This window comes from Neoarius graeffei, chromosome 23 (genome assembly GCF_027579695.1).
Source record: "Neoarius graeffei isolate fNeoGra1 chromosome 23, fNeoGra1.pri, whole genome shotgun sequence".
NCBI lineage: Eukaryota > Metazoa > Chordata > Actinopteri > Siluriformes > Ariidae > Neoarius > Neoarius graeffei.
The window spans coordinates 26,667,571-26,675,539 of NC_083591.1; the positions used below are offsets into that span (position 1 = coordinate 26,667,571).

The window sequence follows — 7,969 nt, forward strand, 5'->3', positions numbered from 1 at the left end:
TGGCTCATACATGTCAACCTTTGGTCAATCAAACCTGTATAACCAACCTCCAAAATCCTTATTTCCCTTATAAAATCCTTATAAGATGCAAATTAAAATAATTGACCTAAAATTTGAATGATAATTAACAATGATATATCCCAGTTACTTTTTATTCAATATTAATAACAATAAACCTTCAGAATGAATACAAAGCTCCAATGTTTGACAAAAACACAAAGTGTCACTCTAATGTTCTGAATTGTACTCCATGACAGCTTTTTTAGCACTCTGCACCAATACCTCACTAGGCTGCATGTCACAGTGTTAGGTTCAACCCAGTTAGAAGGTCAATCGGTCAACTTATTTCTCGGGACCCCCGCCCTCGTACCACCTGCAGAATTCTGGGACGGAACACCGCAAAAAAAACAGAGAACCAGAGATCGGTTTAACTGCTGTTTATTCACAGTATTCTCGCCAAAGATGAAAGATTACAAACACCTTTTATAACAAATCATAATCTCTCCAAACGGCTATTGTGTCTGTCAAGTGTGTGTGTGTCTCTATGGGAGGGTGTGAGTGAGTGACATCATTTTGATATCTGTGTCTACGTGCTAGGTCAGCAAATCACATCTTAATTCCATATGTATGTGTGTGTGAATGAAACCTTCAATCATAAGCAAAATAATCTCATCTCAATAATACTTCAGCAATTCCATTTTCGCACGTCAAAGCGCACGAGATGTTTTTACGACAATGTTTTAAACAAAGACTATGTTTGGTCTAACAAAGAAGTGTTCTTCTCCAAAGGTCAGGCTACACAGGAACAGTTTAAAATCACTGCCATAGTATATGCAATAGTCCAAAATAATAAAGGATCTTAAAAAGCCCTAAAATATAAAGTCTTAACTCTTTGTTCAGCAATAAGGCTACCATTACATCCAACATTAAAGTGTGTGTGGGTCGATCTGACATCAAAACAGACCTTGGCGTCGTTCAGACACATCTCTGATGAAAAATACACATTTCATAAACAAAATGTTCCTAAACAATGTCCAGCCGAGACAGAAGGTCATTTTTAACTGAACCTTAAGTTAATCCTTAATTTTGTCACCATTTTAATAAATTACTGCCTTCTTGGTCAAGAAGAATACTTATATAAACCTAACAATCCCCCCCCCTTTGATAATAGTATCACTATTATCAAATCCTAGGATCATATTTGATCATTATCACCTCATGATCATATGTGATTACATCGAGAATTAATCTTGAGTTAATCTTTGCCCTTCTTGACGTATATTGGTGCTCAGAGGGCGGGCATGCCCGATCAGCCCTCGTCCCACCTCACCGGAGCTTAGAGAAACTCAAAACCTCTTAATTCCCAAATACACGCTACTTCCTTCAGAGTAATTTGTTCTAAAACAGTGAGGGAAAATGAAATTAGAAGACATATCGACCTATAGTGAGAACAGAGTCCTGTAAGAATACAGAGTTTCAGAGCATAGAGATGTGTAATAGTAGAAAACGGCATCAGATGAAAGACATAACACATTCGTGTGGTGTGCGCTTGTGCAGTCCAGTTAGCGAAGTTAGTCCAGAAGATGTTGTCTCGAAGTCCAGCTCGAGCGGGTAACCCTGCTCCGAGCAATGAAGTCCAGCTCGAGCGGGTAATCCTGCTCCGAGCAATGAAGTGGTCCAGAAGGCTCAGGCGGGTAACCCTGCCCCGAGCGAAGATGAAGCAGTCACGAAACCCGTGATGAGGACTGTCATGGTTGTAGTGAGGATGATTGGTTCCAAATGGGGTGCAAGATCTCTTCCCCTCTTTGTTCACAGTCGAATCTGTGTAGAGCTCAGAAATAGAGAGAGAGAGAGAGAACACTGGCCAGAGGGAGACTAGATAGGGACACAAAAAGCGTTAATAGCAGCAAACTTGTCATTGTAACAACTTTGTTATGGAGCCTTCTTCAATCGAGTGACATGGATCCACTGTGGAAAAAGATCAGTTAAAACAGCAGTAGAAGTAATGGCAACTATGTCTGCAGGCCCATTATATTGTTTTCCCAATTGTCCAAATCATTACTTTAAAAAAATAAATAAATAAAAAAATCACACCAGCACTTGTCTCCCACATGAAAGGGGTGTGTGGTGGAGATATTGTATTATTGACCTTGGTACAAATTTTATGCAACTTATCTATAAGGGCTGCAGAATACTCATCCATATGCATTTTCAAATCAGAGGTACCTGGAGCCGGAGTTCCCTTCTTCCAGGGGAGAACTTTATTTCCAAAAATAATTTCTTGGTGTCACACAAATTTCAGCCAGAATGAATTATGGAGTACAGAACCAAACCTGTGTCCTGCATGACCTTAATTAATTTGTCTTTCAATGTTCGATTAGTACGTTCTACGATACCAGAGGATTGAGGAATGTGAAAACACCAGTTTAGTTTAGAGATACTTACAAAGGTTTTGTGTGACTTTTGAGGTGAAAGGGGTACCCTTGTCTGAGTCTATGGCATTTGAAACCCCATAACTATAATAATTATTGATTTCTTATTATTTTATTGTTATTTTATTGTTATTTTATTGTTTGTTTTTCTTATTTTACTGTCCAGTGTCCTTAGGTACCTTGAAAGGCACTTATAAATAAAATGCATCATTATTATTATTATTATTATTATTATAACTAGGTATTATTTCTTTTGCCAGAGTATGAGTGAACTACCTTCACGTTCTCTCGAGAACAGGAAAAAAAGTTCTACCCATTAGAGAATTTGTCCACAATCAAGATGACAAAAATCAAATGAGAAAGAGCGAGCGTATGTCTCATGCAGAATATCAGGCTGATATTGATTGAACACACAGAATAACCACAGAGGTATGATATTAAATTATAAAACAAGAACCGTCTGAGGGTTTTGAACAAGAACCACCAACAAAGAGTACATCCCCCATCCCTAGAGGGCTGGAGGAGAGACCAGACCTGATACTAGTAGTACGATTTTTAGACAGACAATGTCATCAAGTATCATCCCGAGAATTAAGGAGGCGTGCGAGAGCGCGACCTACATTATCAAAAGAGGATGTGACACGAACTTCGAGATTGTTAGTAAAACAGAATAAATAGTCATGTTAATTTAATTATCTATTAAATTACTGATTAATTAATTTAATGGGTCTGTCAATTTTGCAACCATCAAACCACATGCGGAGACAGCCCCCAGACACGCAGGTAAGCCTTGAGCAACAATGTTTTGGATAAAAACGCACAATGATGCATTTCCCCCCTCACGCTCCCCAGAGGCCGTGCCCCGGTGTCCACAGGCATAAAGGTGGAAGGGCTTGAAGTGAGCAGGTGACCCAGGGGCAGAACAAAGGGTGCTTCTGAGGGAGTGATAAGCGACCACCATAGCGTCAGTCCAGGTCAAAGGATGTTGCAGTGGATCGTGATGAGAGATTGCGGAACGGAGAAGCTTGTCATATAAAGAGCAATCAGGGATCCATTTTCTGACCCAGAAAAGACATCAGTGCAAAAGTTCAAATACTCAAGTGTCCATGCAATATTGCAGCTTGGTTCTGGAAACCTTAAAGCCCTTATGCGCCTGCTTCAACGTCTGGCGCAAGTGTCAGTGTCTTGGCAGATTTCTGGTGACTCAGCAGACACCAGAACACACAGACCACTGAGTCCTGAGGGAGGGAGAAGGTCACAGAGCGCGTTATGAATTACAGCTGAAGAAAAAAAAAAAAAAAAAAAAAAACAGCAGGAGAGTCAAATGAAACCTTGAGTCCAAACACTATCTCCTCATGTGCGTGAAAAAAGGCAGAACAGAGATCATTAATGGCAGGAACCTGTGATATTACAGAAGAAACAATCAATTCATTAATCTTACGTAAATCTTGTGTAAAACGCCAGGTACAAACTGGTGCACGGTCTCACCACGCCTAGAAGAGACTGTAGGATGACATGGATCCAGAGAGAGAGGTATTGCTTATTATAAACAGGATGCACATGAATATTGAATCATTTTGTGTAGTTTGTCAATTTAAGTTCCAGGTTGCAGTGCAACAAAATGCGGAAAGGTTCAAGGACAATGAATACTTATACAAGCCAATGTATCATAATCATGATAATTTATGAAGTTTTTTTCCTTAATGGTTAAATAAAGATAAACCCAAGTCTCCGATTTATAAACAAAATTTATTCAAATAAACGTTTGTTAACTCTGTTTCTTTCTGAAAAAAATTATGGTTAACTAAATACATTAAAAGCCTATCCATTCCATATCCTCTGTGGTTTTTAAAGGCAAAAGTATGGAGGTTTAAAACTCAGCAAGCAGTTAATCAGAATATTTCATATCAATAGTTCAAAATTAGGAACATGGTTAAGCTTAGCCTCATAAGTAGCAATAAGTTTAAAGAAAGATAAGGAGATTTAAAAAAAAAAAAAAAAAACAGGGCAAATTGAAATGACAATTTCACTGAATGTAATTTGAATAAAATTGAATAGCTGATAAGCACTCTTTGTTGGATTCGATATGGGACAGACTCAAAATACATTTTTAATTCAATTAACAGTATTAATGAGAATTGGTTGTCTGTCTTGGACATTTTGACTTCATGTATATGGAATTTACCTAATTATATAAAGGAGATTACTTTATTATTGTGAGAAAGTGCCAAAAATAATGATTTTCTCTGCCCATTGCAGATTTCTGTGGCTGTCCTTGCCTGCTGTTCTTGCATGAGTTGTTTGTTTATATTATAGCTATCTATAACAGTCTGGGAGCCCTTCTCAATGCTGACTGAGAAAGACAGAACAATTATTCAAAATATTATATTTATATTAAATATGACAATTATTCAAAAAATTAAGTAAAGAGCGGGTTAGCTCGCTGTTGAACTAATTTCATGACAAGACAAGTCCACATTTCGCTAAAACGCGTTAGAAACAGGAGTATATAGGATATTTAATTACATATGATTAATAAAAATACCACTACACCAGCGGCGGTGAGAGCGCCGAATCCTAACCACTAGACCACTACACGATCAGTTTTAAAATATTTTAGATCAACATTAAACATTAGGTTAAACATTCAACGACCCTCTGCTAACTTTTCGGCATTTCTATTCACACGTAGGGTAAATATATTTGATGCCTTTTATTATGCCTTTAAACAGGAAGTGGTATAACACTCAATATTTTAAAAATGACTCCTGATAAATATCTTCACATCTGAAAGTAATATTTGATTTGGCTGAATTAATTAAACTCTAAGCCTTAAATATATTTCTTCTGTTTTTACCATGTCTAATTTAAGTGAATGTTTTAAAAATGGTTTGTGTTGTATTTGCTTGTACAGTTATTTCATTATTTAAGGTCTGAACGCATAGAATTACTGCCCAAATCTGATGAGACGAGAGTTTTGCCCTAAAGAGCTGTTTTTTCTTTTATCCAGTGCGCATGCCCAGTTCACAAGCATCATGGGAACTGGAGTTCTCATGTTATTTTGCCGTCACATACTTCGTATTCATCATTTATAAGATCTAGACATGAAACTGCATTAATAGCTGCACTATTAATTATTAAAACACATTTAATAGTCTTGTAGAGTGCTCGCGGACCACGCGTGACTTTCCTGATAACCTTCCAGTTACAAGTTTCGGACTATCAACACAATGAATATAAAATAAAATGCAGATGATCTACTCACCAAACGCTGAAACTAATTGATTAAGAAGCAGATTTTTCCTCTGATGATGTTAAGGGAAGAGGATCTCTTCTCTTGGATTTCTAACAGTGATGAGATTCACAAACGATTCGGATCTTCTTCGGGACGAAACAAATGACTCGATCGAGCGAATCGATACAGACGCATCAACGGCATTTGTTGAGTTCATGCACACGTAAGGGGTTGAGGAAAGTTCACACTTTAATTTCATGCAGCATGAAAGTGTGATTATTGTTTACAATTTGAAAACAGGAATACAAATAAGGTTTCCGTAGTTTCTGAGTCAAGAATCAAGAGTGAATCAAGTAAATTGATTCACACGCATACGAGTTTGTTCTAAAGAATCAATGCACAATATACAGAATGAACGTATTTTATACGGATTTGATTCAATAAACATAGTATACTGGCGTACAAATAAAAGTTATACGGATTCCTTTTAACAAAAAACACTTCAATATTTAGAGCTATAATCAATTCCCACGATGATAAAAGAGCACATAACATTTACACTTTGTGGTTTTTTTTGTCAAACATTGAAGCTTTGTATTCATAAAGTTTATTGAATAAAAAGTACCTGGGATATATCATTGTTAATTATCATTCCAATTTTAGGTAAATCATTTTAATTTGCATCTTATAAGGATTTTATAAAGGAAATAAGGATTTTGGAAGTTTGTTATACAGGTTTGATTGACCAAAGGTTTGACATTTATGCACACCAGGAACACAGTTCTGACTGTTCATGTCCAGAGTACTGATTTGTTGTTTCATTATTTTGTGCATATCCAGTAATGCCTTATATAAATGCTAAAACAATTAAAGATACATTACACAGCTCCCAGAGATTGCAAATACCTGAATGAGGATAAATCAAAACTGAGCCAGCCAAATTGTCTAGAATCTGTGTAGAATGCTAAACCACATCCAATCCCGTGGGTTTTTTCTCGGGGTCCGGGCACCTTAATACAATTAATATAATACAATTTTTCCCCCCATGGTGGCATGAAGGAATCAGTCCCGAGATTAATTAGGGTAATTATTATGGGTTTAACATAAAAAGCGCGCTCTTCCCGTGACAGCTCCTTCACTTCACGAGGGTCAAACAAATTACGAGGATAGCCTTCCCGTGTTTTTACACGAGGTTTAACCAATCTTCCCGTGGCTCTAAAGAACATCCCGTAAACAAATTCTACGAGGATCACCAAAATAAAAACATCCCGTAAACAAAAGTCTACGAGGATCACACGAGGATTATCATCGCCCCGTGCCTTTACACGAGGATTACCAAATAAAAACTTTTTTTTTTCCTGATACTACCAACCAGGCGGAAGTCCAACCAATCAAACCAATCAATTAAAATAATTTACTCCTTACCTGATTGGGAAGTATCATCCCGGACGAGCCCCCAAATTGTTAGGTTCAACCCAGAAGGTCAATCGGTCAACTTATTTCTCGGGACCCCCGCCCTCGTACCACCTGCAGAATTCTGGGACGGAACACCGCAAAAAAACAGAGAACCAGAGATCGGTTTAACTGCTGTTTATTCACAGTATTCTCGCCAAAGATGAAAGATTACAAACACCTTTTATAACAAATCATAATCTCTCCAAACGGCTATTGTGTCTGTCAAGTGTGTGTGTGTCTATGGGAGGGTGTGAGTGAGTGACATCATTTTGATATCTGTGTCTATGTGCTAGGTCAGCAAATCACATCTTAATTCCATATGTATGTGTGTGTGAATGAAACCTTCAATCATAAGCAAAATAATTTCAGCAATTCAGCAATTTCATTTACACACGTCAAAGCGCGCGAGATGTTTTTACGACAATGTTTTAAACAAAGACTATGTTTGGTCTAACAAAGTAGTGTTCTTCTCCGAAGGTCAGGCTACACAGGAACAGTTTAAAATCACTGCCATAGTATATGCAATAGTCCAAAATAATAAAGGATCTTAAAAAGCTCTAAAATATAAAGTCTTAACTCTTTGTTCAGCAATAAGGCTACCATTACATCCAACATTAAAGTGTGTGTGGGTCAATCTGACATCAAAACAGACCTTGGCGGTGTTCAGACATCTCTGATCAAAAATACACATTTCATAAACAAAATGTTCCCAAACAATGTCCAGCCGAGACAGAAGGTCATTTTTAACTGAACCTTAAGTTTAACTGAACCTTAAGTTAATCCTTAATTTTGTCACCATTTTAATAAAATTACTGCCTTCTTGGTCAAGAAGAATACTTATATAAAC

The 7,969-nt window shown here is 37.2% G+C and overlaps 1 long non-coding RNA gene across 1 annotated transcript; it reads right to left on the reverse strand.

Annotated features, from left to right (window-relative positions):
• Positions 1-422: 422 nt before the first annotated feature.
• LOC132871193 (uncharacterized) lies at positions 423-5,919 on the reverse strand. Its single transcript, XR_009651274.1, has 3 exons — positions 5,698-5,919; positions 3,874-3,935; positions 423-3,670 (listed from the first exon to the last, which is right to left on the reverse strand). It is a non-coding gene; the product is annotated as an uncharacterized LOC132871193 (long non-coding RNA).
• Positions 5,920-7,969: the final 2,050 nt, after the last annotated feature.